General features: G+C 40.5%; 1 protein-coding gene across 8 annotated transcripts in view; it reads right to left on the bottom strand.

The window, feature by feature from the left end:
* Positions 1-26679, bottom strand: part of FAM13A (family with sequence similarity 13 member A) — a 133020-nt gene that overhangs the window by 76909 nt on the left and 29432 nt on the right. Inside the window, exon 1 of one of the 8 annotated variants that reach the window (XM_065633627.1) lies at positions 8139-8209. The exons of the other annotated variants lie outside the window; for them this stretch is intronic. The gene's annotated coding sequence lies outside the window, so the exon portion shown is untranslated. Of the gene's footprint in view, positions 1-8138; positions 8210-26679 lie in introns of those variants that run through there. 8 annotated transcript variants of the gene reach the window in all.

Here is a 26679-nt window from a genome sequence, read left to right as displayed (position 1 = left end):
GCTCTTGAAATCCAAGACAATGCTTCCAAGCATCATTGCACCCATCTACAGAATGGCCAGGGCTCTTGCTCTGACCCTTCAGCAGAAGTGCACAGAAGGTAAGAAGAGACGGTGCTGTGTCAGACGGGTGTCCCGTATCAGTGGCAGACAGCAGATGCTTAGGGGAGAAGGAGAGCAAGTTCAGAGGTCTGCCCCTAACGAATGCACTGCCCCAGCTTCTGGCATTCTCTGGTTTAGGACTTCTTTCGACTCTGAGGTTGCACTTGGTTCACTGTGTTTAGCAGCAAATATTTGTGATTACGTTCAGTTTGCTCTTGTGTTCACTTCTATCTTTAGCCTTTGCAAGATCCTATGGCTAGGAGTTTCACAACATTGTTACATATTGATTAAAATCAGGATAAAAAATGTACTTCTATTTTAGATATGGTGACAGATAATATTTCTCCTTTTGAATTATGAGAATTTGCAAATAACTGTTCCTCACCCACCTTCCCCATACCACTCTTGACTACTCCAGCAGTAGTCTCTAATCAGACAGAAAAAATCCAGTTTAGATAGTCTCTTATTTTACAGAAGTCACTCTGATGCGTTTGATCCTTGTTGCTGCTTTTCTCTACGCCTTTTCACCTTCTACTAAGTCCTTTTTGAAATGTAGCCAGAACTGCAAGCAGCATTATATATGTAAGTAGATTTAGTCGTGGCTTCCTATCAAAATCCAACTTCTTATTTGCTTTCACAGGTGCTTACTGAACTGACAGCTTTGTGAGGTTTCTGCAGTATCAAGATCTCTTTTCTGAAAACAATACCTAATTTGGAGCTCATCAGTACACACATTTACATAATTTATAGATTTTTTCAGATGGTAGTTAGTACATAGTGACAGAAATTCAACCAATCATTTTTTCACCTAATACAGAGTAAATTAGGAGTCTTCTCTAAGTCACTGTAGCCGGCTTTTAGGTTTTCCTACCTTGAATAATTTTCTATTATCAGCACATTCAGCCTCTTTCTGGGTTATTATTGAAGAGGCTGAATAGCACAAATCCTAACAAAGATCTTTGCGGGACTTCACTCTCTTCACTGATAAACTGACCATATATTTTTATTGCTTTCTAATTATTAATCCATAAAAAGTCTTTCCATCTAATCACAAGACATTATCCATTTGTTTATTAATTCTGCTTCCTGCTATAGTTTCTACAAATCTGCTTGACAGTAAGTCAAACTTCCTGGATCACTCCTGAACCCTGTTCATCCCTGGCATACCCCAAGATTTTTTGTAAAATTCTTGGGTTCACCTCTGTTTCGGAATGCTTTGTTTCGCTCACAGTTGTTTTCAAATGCTTTGTGCGTGTTGAAAAGTTTCATGGGAGAGAAATCTGCTTCTTACTGAGGTGTGAAGAGAATAAACTGAAAAATACAATATTACGTATATCAGAGGCAAAGGGAAACCAGACAGATACGTTGAGAGAGCTTCCCAGACCGCACGCTCTCGTTGAGATCCTGCCTTTGCTGATGTCAACAGACGTTTTGCCTGGATTCAGGATCCCGCCTTTGGACCAGCGGTGGCTTCCAGCAATACCCTGTCAGCCCGTCACCTGCAGCGGTCACTGACTGTTGACACCACAGGAACGGGGCACACAGCACCAGGGTGTCAGGCTGCAGCTCTCAGCTGTCACAAAATGGCAGTGGTGCTATGATTTAAAAGGGGAGGACCACATCTGTGGGGAGGAGGGGAAGCAGGGAGCCACAAATCGGTGGTGTTACAGGAGGAAAACACGACGGGAGGCGTCAGGGCCTGGGATCTGAAGGCACCAACTCACTGTATTCTGCTGGGATGGTTGTTACGCCTTTCTTCTGCACTGAAATCTTGCAGTTACTCATTTAGCTTTCAGTAGCTGGAGGTGAGCGTTGTCTGTCGTGCCTGCATGGGGACGTCTCTCACTGTGGCCTTTTGATGCTACTTCACCACCACCTACTAGAGCTGACACCATGCACACCACAAAAACTCTCCACCAGAGTAACAAGAAACGGTGACCATACATATGCACAAACCTCTAAACTAAACCAGTTCCTATACTGTCCTGTTAGTATATACAGCTGTAAGCAAACGGGCAACCTCTATGATGTACCACCATACTATATGCATCTTGATTTTAAGAATGCAATTAACAAAGCTAAATAATTTTGCTACCAGGTACTGCATTTGTAGAATCTGCCTTACCCAACAAGAAGCACTAGGTAACAGGCAACATCTGAACAGCATGTATCAGATTCCCTCTGTGCAAATTGCTAATGAACTTCACACTGATTTACAGAAGGTCCTTATACTGAGGAAAACCATTAAAAAACCTATTTACTATTCTGATGCTCTAAAAGGAAAAAAAAAAAAGTTTTGGTACAGTCTTCGATTCTTTTGGTTTTCTGGCAGTAAAAGATCACTCGCATGCAGGCACTTCCAACATAAGGCATGCCGGTCACATACGAGCTCTGCAGGAAAACTCTGTTTGAAAGATCAGATTCAAATTCAGGATTACCACTGCATTTTTAGGACACTTTGAAATAATTATGAAGTGGAAGGAACTAGGGCTCTCTATCCTCTGTTCGAGATGATCTGTAAGCTAGTATTTTAATAGCTTTGGAATACCATATCACAGCATTGTAGTTATTTCTTTAGCAATATTCCCTAGAAGTAATGGTAAATTATATCTGAATTAAACTTACATTTATTTTCTTTCTGTGCAAAACTGCTTTCAGTTGCACCAGTATAAAAACATATGTAGAAAAAAGTATCCCTTGAACTCATACGTATTAAAAGTTAAATAAACTTTTCCATTTAAGTAATATCTTTCATTCTTATTAACAATAGGAAGGAACAGTGTTCACTATCTTATTCTACAGTTTTTAGTAACCCTGTGAAAAAGCCACCTGGACAACTTCAGTAACAGCAGCACTTAACTGGAGTGCCACTGAGATGAAGACATGCCTAAGGGCAGACAAAGACTCCTGTAAGTTGAATTCCGCATAAAGCAGACTAAAGAACTATGGACAGAAGCACCTTAAATGTTTTTTGGGTGGTGGAGCTCTCCAGAGAATTTTTTTGGCGTATTTCTGTGTTCATATACACATGTTTCATACAATGAAGTTTGAGAGAACAGGACCTTACAAAGTGAGGACAATACCTGGCAAAACAGCAATGCTCTAAGTTATTCATTATCAAGATGATACTGGAAGACAAGTGTATTTAATTGTTAAATGATAGAAAAGAGAAACCAAACCAAACCAGAACACTTTATAAATGTATTATCACTTTTCTGTGATAAAGGATATTCTAATTTTCTCCAATGCACCCCCTTTTGTTATCAGCCTAAGATGCAACCTTACTCCTGGGGGAATGTGGAGGATAGCCAGCGAAACCCCTGGGAGGGCTGTTACAAAGGCACACAAGAAATCTGTAAAAAGTTCAAGCATTAGTTTCAAAGGAAAAAAAAAAAGCCCCTATGGAAACCTGTTGCATGTTGTAACACCTTTCTATAGGCTGGATCTTGTTATGCTCTGTACCCAGTATTGTAGGAGGTTTGTCATTACCTGTGCAGCACACCTTTGTTTACATTTTGCCTCCAGAGCAGGCAATTCACCAATGATAAAGAAAGATTCAAGTGAGGTTTATAAAGGTTGTGAGTGGAAGAACCCCCCTATTCTCCAGGTAAGAACCACCCTTAAATACAAGGCAGTTGTTTTCAGCTTATCATGTTCTTAAAAATATTAACAAACAGAAAAGAAAGTATTTCAATGAACTGGCAGTGGCTATCTTTTACAGTAGCTGTTTTGCTTCACTCAAGAAGACTTTTGGAAACAGTCCCATGCTTTGTGTTCTAGCTCACAGCCCTTCACATTTGGTTTATGATGGATTTAGTTTTTCTTTTTTTCTCCTTCATATTTAACACGATATCATCAAGCAAATGTTAACCTGACTACACTGCTTATCTCTTTCATCACTGCTACGAAGTCTAGTTGAAGGCAAGTAACCAGCCTTAATGAACTGGATGATGGGGCAGGGTTTGCAAATCAAGTTCATCAGCAAGTTTGCTGATGACACTCAACTGGGAGGAGCAACTGACATGCCACAGGGTCATGCTGCCATTGAAAGGGACCTCAAGAGGCTGGAGAAATGACAAGAACCTCATGCAGTTCAACAAGGGGAAGTGCAAACCCCTGCATCTGGGAAGGAACAGCTGGTACATGCTGGGGGACACACAACTGGAAAGCAGCTTTGCAGAGAAGGACCTGGGAGTCTCGGTGGGCACCAAGTTGACCACGAGCCAACAACGTGCCCTTGCCACAAAGAAGGCCAATGGTGTCCTGTGCTGCATTAGGAGGAGTGTTGCCAGCAGGCTGAAGGAGGTGACCTCCTCTACTCAGCATTGGTGAGGCCACACCTGAAGTGTTGGGACCAGTTCTGGGCTCCCCAGTGTTGTACAAGAGAGACATAGACATACTGGAGAGGTTTCAATGAAGGGCTATGCAGATGATGAAGGGACTGGAACATCTCTCCTCTCAGGAAAGGCTGCAAGAGCTGGGACTGTCCAGCCTGGGAAGAGAAGGCTCAGGAGGGATCTTATCAATGCGTACGAATATCTGAAGGGAAGGTGCAAAGAGGATGGAGTCAGGCTCTTTTCAGTGGTGCCTGTTGGCAAGACAGGAGGCAATAGGCACAAACTGAAACACAAGAGGTTCCCTCTGAACATCAGGAAACACTTTTTCCCCTCTGAAGGTGGCTGAGCACTGACACAAGCTGCCCAGGGAGGTTTTGGAGTATCCATAAATGAAGATATTCAAAAGCTGTCTGACTATTGTCTGTGCAACTTGCTTTAAGTGATCCTGCTTGAGCAGGGAGGTCGAACAGGATGACCCTCATAGGTCCCTTCAACCTCAACCACTCCATGATTTTGTAATTTCCCCTCCGACATTCTCATCTATCCAGCAAATGAACTGAACATATTAATTGCTTCATACCGAGCTGCCTAATGTGGTGTGGCACATACCAAAGGAGCATATTGTTCCAGGCGAAATCTAACGGATATGGTCTTCCAAAGACAAATCTACAGATCTTTGTAAATACATAAAAATCTTCACTTTGGAAGATGACACCAGTAAACCCAAGGACAACCCCAAAGAATAGGGATGTTTTGATCGAAGAGCATATCATTTGATATTTGTCTCCCGAAGGTTTTTTATCTGGTGAGACCTAACCTCAACCTGCATTGAAAAAGATCAGATTTAGCCTGAACCCGGTATGCTGTGGGCTGTTACATTATAGTTACAGGCTGTGGCCACTGAAAACATGGGCTATGCCAAAGTCTGCTACTCTGTAATTTAAAATACATCTTCACTCTCAGCTAAATACAAGTAAAATAGTATCAGATGCTACTGAGGATCAAAGGGACCATCCCAATAAAGGATAATCAAAACACCAAGGAGCAGACAACTAGGAGGAATTATTACACCATATATCCTGCATTTGGCTTTGAAATTTTGCTGTCTCAGAAAGTTCAGGTGCAAGGAGCTGCGTTTGCAGTTTTAACAGAGACTAGACAGTTTTATGACCAGTATAAACGTATGTCATGATGGGTGCTGAAGAAAGTGCAAGAAAACCTTTCCCCTAGAGGCACAGGCTGACCAGTCAAGGTGGCATCATCCCACACATACCACCACCAAGGCTCTTCATAACTCACTGGGTGTATCATAGGGATGTTTCATCTTCCTATGAGGTGTCAGAAGTTCCTGGTTCAAAGATCAAAGATAAATATGCCATATATTCTAAGGATCTGATGTGGTATCATGACTCTAACCTTTCTCTGTTATTGAACAGGAGGGACTGCTCCACACCAAGATGAGTCTGGAGAGCTCTGTGCACATGCATCAACACGGAGTAAAGATACAGATCCTTAGCACAGGTCATATTGCTTTTCTGAGCACCTCACTCATCTTCTCAAGGAGGAAAAAGAACTTCCAATATTCCATGCTATGTATGAACATGTAAATAATTAGGGCAATTCATACCCATTCCAGTAAGTAATTACGAAGTCTAACTGCAAAACTTTTGGAAGAAGCTAGCTGTGAGCTTATATTTAAATCTCATAATTGAAAGGATGATAAATACCTTTCCAAAAGGTTATAATAAAAACCCAGGAGGTATTTAACACATATACAGCATATTCTTTTATTTAAAACTGCATAGTACTGTTCCAGATGAGAAACCTCACTCAAAAACTTCCTTAATAAACAAATCGTACTCTCAGAGTTGTCCACCAAAACAAAAAGGTCCATATTACCTTCTGAAGGCCTTCATATTTTGTAAGCTGAAAGAGCCCTAGGCTGAAAAGTTGTGTAAATCAATACAAATATTCTACAGAATAGAAAAAGGCACCTTTCTTTGCAAAAACCTAGCCATGGCTGAGCAATGCAGGGAAATTCAGAATGTTGTGTTCTTTCTCACTCTAACCTCAATTTGGCTGGCTATCAGCACAAACCTTACATGTCAATCTATCCACTCATCTACATCACCTCTGCTTCATGAACAACCATGAAATGGAGACCATTAGCCAGATGTACCCTCCTGCCTGACAGCTAACCAACCTGATTCAATCAGTTCAGTTCAGTCAAATAACCAGGGAATGAGCCACCTGCTGAAGTTGCTCAGGCTTGGTATTTGGCCACTGATACATCTTGAAACAAATATATTACATTCACTCCACTTAAAACATCAACTATTTCAATGGGATTTCTAATCACACATACACAGAGCTGTAAGCTCTCTACCAGGGATACTTAACGGTAATGACAATGACAGTGAATTGCATCAGGCCTTGCTTGGAGATGCAGACTTTTCCTGGAGGATTTAGGCTATCCTAAATTGTCCCAGAGAATCAGGTGGAAATTCCTGCCGAGACAGCAAAGCCCTTCGAGTCATTCAGTGAACAGACCAAGTATTTATGCTGTACTTGCATTGTTCTCCAAAGGTTCACAGTGCAGTCAGCACTCGCACAACCACCAGCTTCACCACCATTTCATTGCAGTCAGAGACTTCTGGGATCAATCTGGATGGGATGAACCTCCAGCAGCTGTGAGGACCACATATCTTCCAAGCCCAAAGGGCTTTCAAAGGCAAGGATAATTCTGCATGGAGATTTTTCAGTTACATTCCTCTCACACTTCTTACATTATTCTTTCACTTTCTATTCCTATGTTCCAAAGAGGGCCTGATTTGTTATGTTACTGGCCATGACAAGAATTTCTGTGTGTGCGGAAGCAAGTGCCAAAGTCACGGTTTGAATGCTATGTGTACTACACTACTTAGGACAAAGATGTCAGACAGGAACAACATCATCTAAACATACCTGAACTACGCTGGCATTTTTTTCCATAACAGTAGAGCTTTAGGCAAGGGAAGAGCTACAGATGTCATCTATCTGGACTTTTGAAAGGCCTTTGACATTGTCCCCCACAACATCTTAGGGGGCTTGTAAGAAAGATGGGGGCAGACTTTTTAGCAGCACCTGTTGTGATAGGACATGGGGTAATGGTTTTAAACTAAAAGAGTGTAGATTCAGGCTAGATGTAAGGAAGAAATTTTTTACAATGAGGGTGGTGAAACACTGGCCCAGGTTGCCCAGAGAGGTGGTGGATGCCCCATCCCTGGAGACTTCCCAGGGCAGGCTGGACGGGGCTCTGACCAACATGATCTGGGTTAAGATGTCCCTGCTCACGGCAGGGGGTTGGACTGGATGAGCTTGGAAGGTCCCTTCCAACCAAAACCACTCTATGATGTTAAATCCTTAAGCCCGGACTGAACTTAAAGCAAGCACAGAGTCATTTTCACTAAGCCTGCTGTAAGTGTTAAAAATGGGCTTGTGCTGAAATACATGCCGAAACACAGATTCAGTTCAGAAAGTAATAAAATGTAAAAAAGTCATTAAAAACCACCACGATTTGTCACTTAGCCTAACACCTACAATATTGCTTTTAAAACCACATAGACATATTAGAGCTAATGAGTTCTTCTCAAAGAAAAAAGGCCTCATCATCCTAAATTACTGACACTGGGAGACAAAGATCAAGAGCTCTTTAATTCTTACCAGCTTTAGCAGAGAGTCAGCACAGATAACACAAGCAGTAATGCATACTTGCAAAATCCAGTTACCAGCTCTCTGCTGTATTCAGAACCAAGCCCCAAATCCTTCCTTGATTAACTGCCACACTGAAATCATAAAGTCACGATGAATAGAGTCATCCTTACAATCTGTGCAGCTGCCACTGCCAAATTTGGATTTCTCTTACTCTATTTGTATTTTTAGGCATTAGATCACTAAAACACCTCCTCTCTACTCTGCCCTACTCAGATATCAAAGTTATAAATTTTAAGCAATCCTAAAATGTGTGAAGCTTTGAAGTTCAACCAAGTTCTGATGGTTTATGCAAATTCCTGTGTCTTAATGAGAACAATACCCTTTGGATTCAAAGGGACAAGCATTATCTTCTAAATCACATCAGCACAGCCTCCATATTTGACACTGCAAACAACGTAACTGCTTAAATGCTTAAAAGTAAACACATCCTTAGAAACTTTGTCACCACTGCATGATTCCCGAGGTAGGGAGCTAGCAAATGCTCTCAGAAAGCCTACAAAATTCAAGCACAGCTATCTATGTAGATAGCACATTTCTAGCTCCAGAGTTAGTTCACTTGTCACTGGCTGTGAATCACGTAATTTTGTTTCAGTACATTTTCTCAAAGTCATGTCTCTGTTACAGGCCTATCAAAGCCCATGGACTCCAAATTGTACAGGAATTACTTGTGTCAGACTTAGGACCATTATCTCATTTGTAACTGCTGTACTGAATTTTGTCAGTCTTCAGTGGAGTTTTAAATTAATGCTGTAACAGCAAGTTAATTACTAATGGTGTTGCAGATATCCAAATCACAATAGACTCACTGTCTCTAACTGCACCAGATCCAGAGAGCTAATCTAAATGAAGAGCTGTAGACACTTATTTTACTTATTAAAATGAACAGACAGGATTCTGAATAAAGACTGAGATTCACTGAGATGGTAACAGTTTTCCCCAGTTACTTCTCTACCAAATCAAACTCCTTAAAACTTTAGAAATGCTGCCAATAGAAAAGCCTGAAGAAAAAGAAATCCATACAATATGCCTGATTCTGGTCTATGGCCACATGAAACCACTCCAGGAGACTGCACTTGTGGTTTATCAGAGCTGCCTCGGTGGATGTATTTGAGCTTGCTACTCACTGCTCTTTGTATCAGCAAATGAAAAGGAGATGCATAGAGGAATCAGTTCCAGCTAACCTCATCTTCAAACAAGTCTACAGAAATGGGGCATCCCAGAATCTGCATACTTTGGCTACATAATTCAAACCCCTGCACTAAATTTAAGGCATCAGTGAACATGACTGTAGTGTGGACCCTCTGGACCACATACTGTTACCCCGGCCTCCAGCTGCATTAACTGGAAAATGTTTGGTTAAATTTACATTCTTCCCATACTCGGTTCTCAAACACCAAGTCAAAACAGTCCACTCAGTGAATCCCTTAATATAGAAAGGCAGAGGAAGGGAGAAGCCCTGTGCATATGTGCGCTGTGTCTTAATTTCCCAGTGTTTATGCAATGCTACCTGTGTATTTGTACTTTTTTATTTAGGTGGTCACTATCTCAGTTTGAACTGACTGTATATGACTAAGAAGGCTAGACTTAATGACAAGTATAAGCTCCCTAAAAGACTTAATACTGACATTATTTCCCCATTAGCTCTATTCCCTAAGACGTCATATGACTTACTGAATCATTTTGCCACCAGTGAAAAAGGCCTTTTACTGTAAATAGATTGCTGCATGATACTTAGGAAAAATAAAACTAATGCAAGATACTCTGATAGCAAAGTGGCCATTTATTACGACCTGGGACAACACTCACATTATTGATACTTAAGGAAAACAAAATCTGGCTCTTTTCTCTGTACAACTGGCAACTCCAAATACCAAAGCTGTTAAGTGTGTTACCAAAAACAACTGACACCCTGGTGTTCAAGAAAGGTCTGGATGAACAGTGAAAAAGTAAGGCTGGAGACACTTCCATTAGGGTAGATTCAGTGAACAAATTCCAAATTCTCCCTGAAGGCTAAACATAAAAACTGCACACTCCACAAAGATGTAATTTGAACCCAAAAGCTATCCTGTCCTAAAAACATTCAAATTCAAGAAATCAACCCAGTAGGAAGATTATCTTAAAACCTGGGATTCTCCACGGTACACAACAGGAGGTTGTTGGAGAGAACCAGCAGCAGCTTTTCTGCAGGAGGCCAGCTGACGTTACCTGTGGGAACCCCTTCAGCCTCCTACCCTGTGCAGCTCTACAGGCAGCTTTGTCAAAATGCTGCAAGTGTGCAGCACGCACGTGACAGAGGCCAAAACGCAACAAGAGGCATGGGCCCCAAGCCAGAAGATACAATAAGCTCCCAGTGATCACTGACTGCCGGGTGGCATCTGTTTGCAGAAGGAAACCTGGCACAAGCAATATTCTGAATTCAGATGGTGACAACTTTCCCCACACAGATAGGAAAGAGTGGGATTGATGTAGGCCTTGCAGGTCAGGGGTCTGTGTGTACAGCAAAGAATAGCAGCCTGCGGACAAGTGCACAGCCAGTTCACTGCAAAATGAAACGCTTAAGTGTCTGATTCAGCAACAGCATCCATCAGTGAACGGTATGTTGAGGATTCCCTGATGGACTAAAAAAGGAATGAAAAAAGCTCAAAAGCAAAACAAGCACACATGCCTTCACATCAGGGAGATATACTGCCTAGTTTCGAAGTAATATACAGGAAAAGTTACATAATAATAAAAATACCTCCTCCTTCTTGAGGTAATACCAAATTCCTTATGTGTATGTTTTCCGGGAAAATACGTAATCATCTTCTCTTGCACTCCTTCCTAGAGATTTCCATCAGCTAACAGTTTGGCACATACTATCTTTTTGTCACAGATGGCCTTAATGCACTGAGAAAAACTCTAACCTTTGGTATTTTTTTTCAGTTTCCCCTTTTAAACATATGTCATTGCTTTGGCGTACCAACTGCTGGTAACCTAAATCTGCCCCATATATAAGTCTGGTTCCACACACCAGCAAAGTCACTCACAAATTCATTTTTGAACTCCAAGGACCTCAGACTCCCCTTTCTCAAGTCTCATGTCTGCACTCTCAAGCAACGCGCTAACACATCAGGCTGGCTGCGTTTTCTCTTATGCTCTGGAATTGAGTCTATGCACATGTGAACATCACCATCAGGTACAAAGCAGGGATAAAACAGCCTCATAGGTATACCCACTTAGTGGACTACTAAATGGTATTTACCTTTTTTTTTTTCCTCGCAGTTCTTTTCCACATATGGAGACTGGAAAGATGGATCTACCAGTGCTTGGCCACAGCAAGTAACTGAGTGTTTCTTATGGCCTTTGCTCCATACTGGTGGCTATCCTTCAGCTTCAGTATTTTTAGTCAGTATCAAGCACAGCAGAAATGCTGATGAGATACCAGGCATCCTGCCACCTCCAATTACCAAGTGAAGCTTTGGTAATGAGTCCCAAGGTTGCTTTCATAAACAGATGCCTCACACCAACCAGGAATTCTGTCATGGGCTCTAACAAAGGCAACTGGACATTATGAAAGTCAAGAATCAGCTTAATCCTCTTTTGGGCATGCTTAGGTGGGGACAGCACTACAGGTCATGCAATTACTGCTGAACAGTTGGTCTGTACCAGCTCCTTTTGTGGACACATCCAGCCCATAGTCAGAGTAGCTCTAGGCAGCAGCGAAGCTTATGGCCTCTTGAGAAACATAAAGATCAATTCTTGGTTGCTGTCCTGAATGTAGAGTCAGAGTATCCCCATAGACAGCAAGGATAAGTATTTGTGTCCAAATCTCAGATTTCTCGCCTGACTATGGAGACACTGCTCCTCTGGGAGTAACTTCTGCCTTTTATTAATTTGGTTTCTTTGGACTCTCCTAGCTTGAAAAGAAGATGTACCAAGCATAAGAAGAAAATATATGGCCAGGTGATCACAATCAAAGGAGAGATGTAGGAACAAACTTATGAGGCTGAGTATGGTGATGATTTCTGTTTTCGGTTTCCCAGAGGGCACACTTTTCTGCTCATGTCTGTATCCAGCTGCCTGTTCAGAACAATAGTGAGAGCAATAAAAACTATGGTAGGTTACTATAGTTACAATGGGCATCATTTGATATTTCAATATCTTCTTAAAATCAATATGTCACCTCCAGTGAAGGAATCTTAAAGCAAATGCTATGCTGTTAAAAGGCAAATGTTAATGAGACCATCTAAAGCCAAGGAACAGAGGTAAGTCAGTACAGCACCCATCACATTCCTTCATTCTTCCCGTTAGCTGTTTGAGGTGTAAACAAGTAAGTGTTTGCCAAAGGACTTCTGTGTTAGAAAAGTGTGAAGCTGTGCCAAAATTCAGAGCTGCTCCACTGAAGTCCATGTAAGTAGGTTGAAAAGTCTCAAACAAGCTGCTGAGAAACCTGCCTTTCTCCATGTATGGTTCTCCTCCTGTTCACAGCGTGACAGTGAATTACACAGTAATGAAGGAATTTGCTGCCTAAAAGACACTGTTGGCACTGGCCTGAACTGTACTATATTCCATAAAGCGCAGACAGATCCTTCAAGGAAAATAAATTAGTTTTACCTCTGTATGTCTCCTGCCCTGCAATACCACATGGCCAACCCATTAACAAAGGAACCCAAAGAACTGAAATGACGACCGCAAAGGTTCACTCCAGCCACCCACTCTTCAAGCTCTTTTCTTTCTCAGCAATAAGAAATGCTGTTTACAAAATCTGTAAAAAAGCAGGTCCAGGCCCTAGGGGTTTTGAAGACAGAGGGAGCAGCACTTTGAAGCACACCAATAAACTGGTACTACACGTGTTCGAGGTCAACTAGTCCGTTTTTTTATGGCCCTCTGAATCAACACTAAGTAATACAGATAAGCTGAGACGCCACTGGAAATTCCACTAGACCACGTAACAATCCAGCCAAAAGGAGTAAGAAACTTCCTGTTCTTGCAGAATTCTCCTCTGAACTAGAAAAAGAATCGGAAAATACATTCTGTACTGTAACAGGATCTTTAAGGTGATCTCATAGGCCTTTTCCATCTCCTATTTTCATGGCACTGTATCTTCATTATGAGCGTACCTCTAATTTTAAGTATGAGTCATTGCAGACAAATGGTTCAAGTGAGTCATATAGGTGTGTTAGACCAGATTCTTGCTAGCAAAAGTTAGAAATTAACATTCCTGCAGTCAGCGTGAGACCAGGCTTGCCGCTGACTGAACACTATTAAGATGAGCATGCAACAGTCAGCGATTGCAGGAATCACGCTGTAAAATAATTGCTTTCATTACGTTGAATAGAGATGAAAACGAGAGCACAAGTGTGTGAGCTAAAAGCAGAAAACCCTTTGATAGCACACTATTAACTGCTTCATCATGGGTTCTGTAACAGCACATGTAGATTGATGTGTTTCACTATAAAAATGCATTTAGTTTACACAAAATAATGCTTCCAAGGGAACAGGAGATCTTTGTGCTGAGAACACAGCGAGCAGCTCCAGTTAAGAACCTATTAAAGATTAACTTCTGCAAGTCTGCCCAATACAGGCTGTGGCAAGAGATCTTATGTACACCGGGCAGAGTACATACAAGTATATTTTTGTGGTTCTCTATAAAACATATTTACAGTTTTACACTATATTCCAACACTTGCAAATCCCCTGTCCCCTCCCTATCATCCTCCAATCCACGCTGGTTTTTACAAGGCAATCATGAGCACAGGATCATACCACTCCTCTTACAAACTGGCTGTTCTCTCTAACTTTATGGCATATCTTTACATTAATTAAGACAAGGGAAAGAACTCTCCACCGTTAAAACAAAAGATGCAAGTTGAAAGGCAAAAGCTACTAGAAGGTACCAGGCAGGCCTAGCAGTCACAAAGGCTACTTGGAAGACTTACAACAAACAATGCAAAACCAGAACCTCAAACACAGTTCAAGCTGCGAATCTGCTGTTGTCACTGTTTTATTCTAATATATTAGATCCTAAAGGACTGGCTGTCTGTTTTAAGTTACCTTTTAAAATCCGGAAAGTAGAAAGAACATGTGCTCATTTCCAATTATATGTCACACTTCAGTAACTAAGCATGTTTTTGAATGTATTTTTGGTTTTTAAACATCATGCGAATTTGCCGCTCAAAAAAATTAAGCCGTTTAAGATTTTTTTTACTAATGTTATATTGGTTCCCAACTAGCAGAGAATAAATAATTGCACATCTCCAGAAATCCAACCCTGGCTCTCAGAACACTCTCTAGTATTTGAATTCAAACAATAAACGTAAGTTGTAATTTTCAAATTTGAGTATTTGAGGTCAGGCACCTGCATTCCACATGGAGTACTAAAAATGTCAAAATTTAGTCAAGTCACACTTGCAAAGAATTAAAGAGCGGATGTATGTCTGTGTTTCTGATAAGAAACATTATGCAATTACACCAACTTTTGTACTTGCATAAAATACCAATTTATTATGTAATTACCTATACACATTTCTGTGTATCTCTGAATTACCGAAGCTTGAGAATTCTTTGAGATTTCTATTTATTATTTTTTCGTGCTGCTTGTGAAATTGGTGAACCTATGGGATGAAATCTGTTGTGCTTTAAAGCCTAATTTCCTTTAAATCCAATGACATGGCTACTATACAGCTGGGATAAACCAACTTGGAGCCATAAAACAACTAGCATGCATCCCATGCAGAAGCACTGCCTAAGAATCACTCTTCCAAACCATTATGGACTTCCAGAGAATGCTGTGAGGCATAAAACTTTCTGGTAATTGCATACTTTCCATTCTCATATGAAGAAAAAAAATCTCAGTACAGCATACTGGACACAAAACAAGCTCAAGCTTTGCTTTGCGCAACTGTTCGTGCTCAAAGATCAATGTAACCTAACTGTTCACACCTGAAAAACTACCCAAGTCCTGGTTACTGTCAATAACTGCCAGCGACCACCTCTCCATCCCACACTCCCCCAAAAAAACAATCCTACCTGGAAAAACTGCCACCTCATCCATCAAATCCAGATGACGCAGCATTGTCACTCCAAGACCTGCCCAAACTAGAATACCTGCTTGTCATGTCATCAAGTGCCACCATCATGTCCCACTACTAAGGGTAATTTTCTACTATCAAGAGTATTTGGGACAGAATAAATAGCCAGCAACTGTACAGGATGCTGTCAAAACCCAAGTTCTGAACTAAGTTTCTTTAATGATTTCTAAGAAAGAATTGAGAAGATCACAGGAAAAGCCAGAGATTGTTTATTTAATTTCCTAACTTTGATAGGCAATATTTATTGGCAAATGGTCCAGTCAGAAGTATGTCAGCATAAAGCAAAGCTTCTAGTCACCTCTTACTTCTGTGAATGTAGCAAATTTAGAGACTTTTAGATCTTCCTTATCTTCACTATAATAACTTCCATTGGCCTGTTCTAAATCATGGACTGTTATTTTCCATGAGATATATTACCATCATACCAAAACTCCTTAAATACTCTGTGTTGCTCAACCAGCTCAACAAGTCTGTAAGCTCCCTCAGGCATGCCCAAGACTATCTTTTAGCTCTGGGTTAACATCCTGACCCTAAAATGAGATTCTTCAGTAAGACTCTGCTACAAACAGTAATAATTATCAAAAACCACTACAGAGCACAGCTGACTTCTCCATACTCCCCCAAACCAGCAAAGAACTCACTTCATTCAAATCCCAGCCCAGAATTTTTACAGCTAGATTGAATGAATTATACTGGCCCAAGGAACTGAAAGCTATTGTATTGGTAAAGAAATCTTTCTCTCTCTGGCAGATTCTTTGCAAGCCATAAAAAAATGCAGATTTTACAGTACATGACACTCTACCTCAATAAAAGCTTTAAACCAATTAACTATGGAGACCTCCATAATTAAGAAAGATGAGAACATCCCTAGAATACTCTTTGACCTATCCATTCTTCAAGAGAATAATCCTTTCACCTCAAGAAGCAATGACACTAACAAAGACAGGTGGTTGAGTACTCCAGCTCTGAGCTTCCTGCCACATGAATGAAAAAACACAATAGGTCAAGGGCATCATTAAAGGAGCAACTAAATCACAGGCAGGGTACAAGGTACTTAGCAATGCTGCTTGCTCAGTTACTCTTCCTGCACTTATTTCTCTTTGCATTTATCTCTTTGGACAGACAGACTGACCGGGATTGTTGGTGGAAGGGTGAGAGTGTTCACTTACATATTTATTTTCAATTACAAACGTGAATTAATTTTAGGGAGACCACTAACATCAGCAGAAAAGACTGAGAAAGACCCTGGCATGAAAAGTCCTCAGCTCCCACAATCTGAACTGTTAGCACTGCTGGCTCTAGATGAGAACCTTGGCAAATTTTTGGTAAATTTCAATGGAATACAAAAATATGTGGTACAGTAGTTCAGTTTTAGTTATTCATTATACCTTTTCTTCAAACAGAAAAAAATGTCCTGGTTCCTTTACCCATTGCCATTACGAAGTAAGAGGGATTCATACAGCATAGTTGCATCTTGCGCCGTTATCTGGCTGGGATGCAAAGTTCAAATTGAATAGAATACTACCCTTGCTTTTATCCTTTTCAACAAATTGTTGAATGGGCATAAAAACTGTTAAGCTTCAGCCTGAGTCAACTGTAGACCCAGAGAAATTGAACTGCACAGTGAATTTACAGGTTTTTATATTTGCAGCACACTACCACACCGTAACACCAGAGTTTAAATGTATCTGGCTACAATTGCCCCAGGAAGGAATTAGGAAAAAAAAAGAAAAAGAGTTATTAAAAACAATGGTTATATGCTATGCTCTATTTTAATGATAAAGATAACCTTATTTGTTGATAACTTGGTATTCCAAGATATCTTTGCAACAATCTCATTATTACTGCTGTGCTCACCCTCTCTTTCCTACTTGGTTCAGTAATTAATCTCTTTTTGGCCTCACAAATGGCATTATCAGAGGAAACTGGCCTGTGGGATTTTCAGTTCAAGTTTTAAATGCTGCTAGACAGCATTAGATCTATTTTGTTAGCTGTTAATACCTAAAAGAAGACCTTAATTAAAACAAATTTGAACTTTATAAACGTGAAGCCTTTTCTGAACTAAGGCACAGATTAGTTTTTTTACAGAAACAAGGAGTCAGATTCCCTTCTGATATAACAAAGGTGCAGCTCGAAATGTCATCCAATTTACTGCATCAAAGTACTTGGCCTTATGCCCCAGAAGGGAAGAGCTATTACACACGACTGTTTGCTCACAGACCCTATGCAGGGGCCTTGACAGAAAATAACAGTTCTTGTCAGTGCAGTGATTTAGGCTGCAAATATCAATACTAGTTTTTCATTAGGAAAAAAAAAACATGGTAGCTTCTAGGGGGGATCTGACAGAGATATACAAAGTCATGGGTTGTGGAGAAAAGATGGACTGTTCACTATCTTCTTCAGTTAAAAGAAAAAAAAGTCAAAAAACCACAGGTGACCTTCAAATGACACTAATAAAAGACATGTTTGTAACAAACAAAAGCAGTTAGTTCTTCATGTGAGAGGAAGCAATTGGTGGCATTCTTTGCCAGATGACATGTTGGAAGCAAAAAGCTTACATGTGTGCAAGGGGTACATGAGACAATTACTTTGGATATCACTAAATACACAAACCACATCAAGACCAGGAAAGCCTCTGAGAATCATCACGAATTGGTAGAGTAATTGAAGGAAACACCTTGCTGCTCTATCCTCATTCCTCCCTGGATATCCGCTTACGGCCAGTGTGGGAGGCAGGACACGAGGCTAGATGGACCCCAAGTCTGAGGCAGCACAGCCACTCTTATGTAGGACGAGCAACCATTAAGAGGATTATCCAGTGAATTCAAAGCTTTGAAAGATTGCAGAAATGATGCATTAGGTGATTTGACTGGGATAGCCTGCAACAGCGGAGTCTTTCCTGGGTCAGCAGCTCTATGCAGCACAGAGGAGGAAACACCCTGTTTCCCTCAGCAGCACCCCAGGTACCACTGCAGTGCAGCCTCTGCTTCAGGCAGGTGTCAGCAGGGTCACGCCTGCAATTTTTCCCTAAGTTCCAACATACTGCACAACAGCCTTGTCCGTGGAATGGTCCAGATGAAACGGTGAATTTCAAAGTTTCTGGTTCTCTCTTCATTTGATGTTGGAGGGGGGAATATTACCCAAAGCAGTGCTGTCCCCTGGAGCATGGCAGCACAGTGACACGCAGCAGCGCTGTCAAGGGTGCCAGCGCAGAAGCAAAAGGGCCACAGTAATTACAGAGCTGCTCCTCCTCCTGCTCACAAGAAGGAGAAAATCAGGAATCTCTTCCCCTCTGTGATCACACAAAATAGCTCATGGTTGACTGAGGCTCCATAAGGCACACAATGTATCGAAGAATCTGTATTTTTTAAGACCAAAACTGTGTAGCCAATGACATCAGATTTTCAAAGGCATTTTCTAATTAATGTGGTCACAGGTATTTTCATGAATGTTAAGTGGAGGGAATAACTAATTTTTATTCAGATATCAGTTCACAGAGTTGTCACTCCGTGGCACAGATATCTTCAGGAAAAATATAGACAATTTCACATGAACAGTAATTAAAAACAATCTCTTCACAATGTATTAGGTAATCTTTCCATTTTGTACCCAGAAAGTGATAAAAACATCCTTGTTAGAAGAGGTAACAGTGTTAGCAAAGCTGTTAAACATTTTCTTATCTAAACAAACCAGGTAACAAAGATTGAAACAGCAGTATTTATATATGGGATTTTTGCCTTGGTTGCTATTGGCATATAGGAGGAAGAGTAAAGCTGACACGGTATCCATCTGCTCTTCTACCTTGCCATCATTTACACTATACTTCAATAATCAGAATTCAACAGTGCCATTTCAGACAGAAGTAATAAAAAGCAAAATCTCACCATTTGCAAAAACGCATCACTGCTTTTCAATATGAAACTAATACCCTATTCAGTTCCCTTTTCATTTCCTTTTGTTCTCCCAAGACTATTTATATATACGACCTTTTACAAGAGACCATGTCTCTTAATAAACAGCTAAAGGTTACTCTGTTTCGCTTCAGTACAACCTTAACCTACTGCGACTATTGCCACGAAACACGTGCAAAGGTCATGAATTGTGACACGAAAGAAAAAAAGATGCAGAAATCCATTATTTTTAGAGAGGACTGCAATATAGAAAAGGAAGTGACAAACACAGTAATAAACCCACAATATAGCTCAATACTGGCAACTGCCTCTGTGGAATATGGTATTTTCTAGGAGGAAAAGAAAAACGTGTCTCCAGCCATCCAAGAGGACTTGTTACTGAATGGTGCAAAACGTTAAACTGGCAATGCTGGGATCGAATATAATTCCTGAACTTGTAAAAGGTTACAAAGACTTCACTGAGTAAAAACATCTTCTGTGGCCATCCCCACAATTTGTAAATGCCTGTCATATATCAGCTGGCAAGGTTAAGGTGTCCTACAATAGGTTAATGACCAGAACTCAGCTTCTCATGGCTGAGGTGCAAATAAGGAGCCTGCAGCAGAATCTAAGATTAAAAAAAACCAAACCACCAAATCAAACATTCACTAAGTGACACAACAACACTGCTCTCTTGCTGAGTGTACCTAATATGTGTGTGTGTTTAATAATAACAGAACTAAGATCAGTTCCAGGGGAACATTTTGTTCTCCCTTGCAATTCTGAAAAGTGGTATCTGATTTATCTATTTACTGTAATGTTATTCACAAATAGAAAAAGTATGGTCTAAAAGAAAAACATGACCTAGCTATGGGAGAAAGCCAGGCTCTCCAGACCTGCATCTCATATTACGGTTGCTTAAACTCAGTCTTAGAAAAGCTAAATTACATTTCTGATCTAAAAATCAAAATACTCACAAGGAAAAATCTTTTTCACATGTGGAATTCAGCAATGTTACTTTTAAAAGGAGTATCTGATGTTGCTGTAAATTAGGGAGTCCTGTGTCTCTACATTGTTCTAGTTACCAGTGTAAGATTTCCAGCACATAGAGAAGAGACCCCGTTCTTAATAGTGAAACTGAGATGTTCCCTGCTGGTAATTAAGGTCAAATGCTGCTGGGATCTGCTGGATAGATCAGATTTTCAAGAGTGTACATATTCAGACAACGTACAAAGCGTCTGGCCCCCTATGTCCTTCGCATCACATACTCCTGTTGCTCTTAGATTGCCCTGAGCCCTGTCTATTACAAGTAAGTTTCGGCGCACCAGAAATCCTGCAAAACAGGAGGGCTTTTCAAAAATGCACAGGACTTATACTGAAGTCAATGAGCATTTCGCTACCCTTACAATGGGAAAAAGAACTAATTCAGCACTGAGCCCTTCTGAAGCTCCCACCTTGAAAGTACTACAGGTGAAGTTAATGGCAGAGGTCAGCAAGAATTAAACCCCCACAGGCTAAAAAATGTCTTACACCTCATCACTTTGGATCAGTTCTGACTGCCTGCATTATGTCCTTGACACAAAGACAGCACTGACTGCTGATTTATACAGTGGGAACAATGCTGATCATTTTGTGTAACCTGATTAACTGAACAACAAATTAATGAGAAACAGAACAAACATTGGGGAATCTGAAGAGGAGGAACTGAGAGATTTGTCTTAGTAGAAAACTTCTCATCTTCCTCCTAATCTCCTTTTTTCTCCATAGGTACAGCACAGATGCTCAGAAACAGCTGATTAGAGCACAGGCTCACATGCTCATTTTACTGTACCTTGTTTCTTGGTGCTGATTTTGATGCTTCCCTTTCAAAAGATGTTGTACTAAGAGGGACTGCTCCCAAGTGCTAAGTCATGAAGTCACTCCTTCCCAAAAAAACCCACCCCACAACAAAAAAACAACAGACAATGAATGAAAAATGTTTCAAGTAAAACGTGCAAATACAGACTAGGACACACATACACATTTGGATTTATTTTCTCTACATTTTGGCTATGTGGTATTATCATGGGGCAATGATAATTTCACTGGGTATTTGTTTAAACAAAAAAATTGTGAGAGAGTAAAAGCAAAGCTCCTAAGCATCTCAACCACAAAATTAGCCATCTGGGCTCAAAAAATTTATAGTATACTAGAAATATGGACAGCGGGATAGAGAGACATTTGTTATGTGCCCCTGTTCCCTTTAAACTTGCTAAATCCTAATGTGTTAAAATGAAAGCATTGTTGGTGAAATTCTAACTAAAGAAATAGAAGCATAATCACTTACTACTTTATAGAGTTTAGCATTGACATATTTGTGTAAATATTCAGGACTGCATTTAGTAACACCACCAGTGACAGATTGATAATCTTGTGAATGCTTTAATGAACTTCAAGAGCAGAAACATTCTGTTTTAATACTACATATACAGAATTGTTAAGAACAGCAGAACCAGAAGCACTGGAAAACTATTTCAAAATTACACACGGAACTGTTTGGGGATCATCTGATTTTTTGCTTGCCTTTCTGAATCACAACCTAAACATAACTATTCTCCTCACTCCAGACTGAATCTGCTATAGGTGAAGGATTTGGAGGCTTATAAACTTTCCCCTACAAGTCTCATATTGCTCATTTCCTGTTGGCTTGCATCTTAAAATGTCATTCTGGCTGAATCACTATATACCCTTACCATAAACATGCCCATCTGCTCACTGGCGGACAACTGCAAAGTGCATACTAGCTGAAGAAATACTAAACAGAAAACCAGAGACAGACTTCCACAGGTGCTTCTGCTCCTCACACACTTTCCACCCATCTTCTCATCTCCCATGTGAACCCACTCCTGCCCCTGGGGGCTCCCTGGTCCAGGCATGAAAATCTGGCATGACTTGCCCAAATAAGGGCTTACTGAGAGAAATGGAAATGTTTGTTGAGACCTTCAGAAAGGCTTTTCAAAGGAGATCAGTTCCTCGTGATGAGAAAGATTTAATCCAGTACTGAAAGCTGACCATTAACACGATGCTAAAATGGTCCCAGACATGAAAGAAGAATAAAGGAAACTATCTAGACCCTGCAGGCTTAGCCAGGGCAGCAAAAAGTGGATTAGAAGTAGATGCCTTTTTTCCTGACGTAAATGAGGATTGCTCTTGTGTCTGATGAATCTAAACCATGTGGCCAGAACACTGAGGTGGCAGGGAAGGGTGACTTATTTATGGGGAGCCCACTCAGCCATGGAGTTGCTGAGTTTTCAGCAGTTTCTCCTGATCTTGTCAAAGGATTAGATCCCCATGCTAAGGCATTTAAGTAAAAACAGCTGAGGAAGGGAAAGAAACATTTATTAGTGAAGACCTTGCTCCAAGCATCTGAGGAAATAATCTGACAAATCATGGCTTTCAGTGGAGATGGAGCTTTACAACTCACTGCAAAGGGAGCAAGGCCGAGCCAAGATAGAGAACTTTTTGACCATCTTACCTTTCCTACCTCTCCCCAGGGACGATGGGCTCAAATCCTACCAAGGGCTGAATGATCTGATCTGAGTGTTCAATGAGGAGTACGTGAGCACTCCACCTTAAAATACTTCCTTCAACGTCAGCTGGAGCACTCTTCTTGACATAAAAAATGTACTAAGGGGCTTGTCTGGCTGGGTTGGGAACCACACACTTTGCCCGCACCAAGTCCCAAAAGATGCAGCTACCTGCGGTGGATTGTTTGGCTCCTTAGAAACCTAAAAGCAAGCTTGCAGAACACAATGAGTGCACTTCTGCAGCCATTTAAAGTAGTGTTTTGCCAACTAATCCTCCCAACTGAAGTGGCAGCTGTTGTTAGAAGACTGGAAACAAACAGGATAAAAATGCAAGAAGTTAATTGCATCTAAAATAAAAGGGTTGTTTTGAAACTATTAATTTTGGCAAAAGCCAGCAAGAGACCAATTTCTGTAGCTCTTCAGGGAGTGAAATCTCCCTGTTCAGAGGTTATCAGAATGCACCTATGTTATATTCACAATGTTGACATTTTACGTTTATAATTTTACTTGACTTTGTAACTTTGAATTTTAATTTAATTTTAATGTTACAATGTTAATTTTATAAATACACTTGCTTTCTCTTCTGCATCAGGTGAACCGGGCTATGTATTCTACTATGTAGCAGGGGAAGAACGGGAAAAGCCTTTTGCTTACATCCCAAATATGTAATCTAGACAGCAACAGCATCCTCATCATGCTGGTGCTTGTGTTCCAGCGCAAACATTTATGCGCTCTGAACTGACTGGTTTTTAAAACTAAAAGTGCTCTGTCAAGAAGGCAATAGAGGGAAACAGTAAAAAAAAAAAAAAATCTCGTAACCCTGCACAACTAGGTGTTGTATGTTTTATTTGGAGACAATGCTGAGATAAAAACCATCATACTACTGAAGGTGACATCTCTTACCTGAAACCAGTGGAAGGGGCAACTCCAGAAATCTCCCAAGAGTGAGTCTCACAATACTTAGTTTGCCTGCCCAGATTTCCCTGGCCACTTGAACTAAATAAAAATCCTCTTCACTGCCTATCTTTGATCACCAGAGAAACCTAATCACTGTTATTCGAAGGTCCCATTTCATTACAGCTGTAGCAATACAATACTAGCTAGCTATACAACACAGGACTATATGCAGCTACAGTTTGAACAGCACCTTAAGAACTTTGGAATTGCAAAGTCCTCATTCGAAATTACTATTTTTGTGGTTACTGTAGATTTCATAAACCTATTGATTCAAGAAGATGATAGAATTTGCCATAGTGCAACTCAAGACTGACTAATCTTTAACTGGATGAGTTATCACTCAGTCTAGTGACACAAAAATCTATCAGGACAATGCCTAAACACACCAGGAATTCTGTTCCAAAGAAAAACATAAACAACTTTTAATTATAATACCCTGACACTTGTAATGTGCTAAATGCACAGCAGTGCAGACATACTGTCAGAGACCTAACTGTTCAGACATAACACTGCCCAATAAAAAATAGCTATTTATGACCTTGGAAAATCTGAAAAATACAACACAGACCAGATAGCTAATCAGAACACTAATTTCTTCACACATTTCTCTCTAACCAGCAGAGCCTACTGATCAACAGACTGAGACCCTTTCAGACATTCACCAGGTTAGGAAATCAAACTCAAGTTTGGTTAAAAGTTTCATGGATTGTAATAATAGCTGGCTGTAAATTAGGCCTGTAAACCCCAACAAACTTAATTTGAAATAAAAAAATCAAACCACATAATTCTTTTACAGGAAGGAATTTCCAAATATGTATTTCTGAAGAAAGTACATGTTATGCTTCCACCTGCTGGCCACCTGCCTGGAAGATTGTATGCGTCTCATTCTACCAGGTGGAGTGAGAAACTAATGAAGTCCTTCCAGGCAAGGCATCAGGAACCTGACAGGTCAATTTTCCATTGAAAGAGAAACTGTTCTAAGACAAATTTTCTATTTTGGGAAAATTGCTCTTTTTTTAACATAGAGGTTTCCCAAGAAAAACTCCCCACCATTATTAAGTATAATCCTACCATACACCTGAGCAACGAGCAAGAGGAAGCTTCTCGGTACTGGGAACAGAGCAGGGACTGGAACGCAGCTCACAGAAATTTCCGGCTCACTTACTTTCCAAATTATGATCCACTGAGAAAGCAAGCTAAGAAACCCATTTGCCTGGCACAACCTGTCATTCCCAGCGACTGAGTAATCTTTGAAAGAAGAAATATAACTGAGGTGAAGGTGTTCCTGTGCCTCTTCAGTGCACATACACAGCAAGAACGGCAGGTCAGCTACCAACAGCCCTACAGAATCACATCACTTTTTCCCATCTCTAAAATGTAATAACTTTTGGTTTCCTTAAAACAGATTTTCTTTGAGCTACTGCAATCTGTACCTGACTGAAATGGTCTTACTCTTTCTGGCAGTCTATAGCAACATGAATTTCCTCTATGACCAACACAGTGGACAAGATGCAACTTGCTCCACTCAATCCGTTTTTGCTTTCCAATATACTTCTCAAAGGAGCCTGATGCTTTCATGACTTTATCTGAATGATCCACATATTCTTGTTTTCATTTTAAAAGAGCAGTACTTCCTGCTTTTAAAAATTCATTTATTTTATGGCAAAAGTGTGGGAAAATCTTAAGATATCCAGACCATGAAGTGTCAGGAGTCCTACATGTTTGGGGAAGACAGTAAACATGACTGAGCACATGAGAGGAAGTACATTCCCATATTGCGATGGCATAAGACACTACTCCCCTGTTTCTGGGTATTTGCTCAAAATGAATTATTTCGGGTTGATGTTGATTTCAAAAAATATGATTATGAGTGAATGATGTGATGCAACAGACCCCTGTGCCATCTCAAGAGCAACCAAAGACTGCAGGCAGAAATAATATTCTCGCAATAACTTTAGACACTAAACGTAGGTTCCTGTTCTTTCAGTTGAGATTTCAGCACCAAAGTAAGTGCCTGAAGCCAGGAAAAGAGATAAGAAAAAGCAGGGCTAATTTTGTAATGCAGTAAGCTGGAAAGGCATACTAGAGCAGAGAGAAATGCATTGTTCAATGTTGTACTTTTGATGTCTTTCCTTATGTTTTTTTAAACCACTGTCACTGGCTTTCAAATTTTGATCCAAGTTAGTCCTTCTGCAAATTTGTGGCATTCTTCCCCCTGTGTAAGAAGTTTCATGCTTATAGGTGCTCTTTCCAAAGTCTTAATCAAGAAACACCTGGATCAGCACCAATGGCTTTGACCATCATGAAGTTAATCTCTTAACACAATGTAAAACCTAATTTCTTCCTGTAAGTACCTCCATCCCCATTCTGGGAACCTTACCTTTTGGGTACAACTAAGAGCAGCACTCCAACCAAATTGAGGCACTAACGCTTGCCTAGGAAAAGTGTCTCTATAAGCCCCAGTCCCACACTACACACCCAGGAGAAATCATAAGGAAGGTCACATTACCACAAGCACTGTACTAACCCAGAGGAAAAGTTATCTCCACACTCAGGAACATAAAAGAAGGGATGGCAAAGAAATACAGACTGTGTGCATGCGTGCACAGTGACTGAAGATGATGGAAGGTCATTCATCCAGAGTGCTGCAGCTTTTGCACTTCACTATAGACTGCCAGCCTCTTCTCTGGAGTGGGAATGAGGGCTGGCAGATTTGAATACAAGAACAGTGGGACAAGGCTGTGGGAATTCAGCAGGAAAATGTAAACATGGAAAACAGAGAAAGGGGAGAAAGTGAAGGCAATCATGGGAAAGGTGGCAGTGCAGTGACTAAAGGTGCAACACTGGCAATGAAGTGAGTGACTTGGAGGAGGAGATAACAGAAATATCCCAGAAGGAAGTGAGCAAGGTCATCTAAATCTTCCCTCTTCACCCTCCTGATGCTTGCAATGGAAAAACAAAAAGAGCCATTTAGATAAATGCAGCTGAGTTTGGTAAAGGGCAGATC

This window comes from Caloenas nicobarica, chromosome 4 (genome assembly GCF_036013445.1).
Source record: "Caloenas nicobarica isolate bCalNic1 chromosome 4, bCalNic1.hap1, whole genome shotgun sequence".
Lineage (NCBI taxonomy): Eukaryota > Metazoa > Chordata > Aves > Columbiformes > Columbidae > Caloenas > Caloenas nicobarica.
This window is presented reverse-complemented; position numbering and strand designations above follow the sequence as displayed.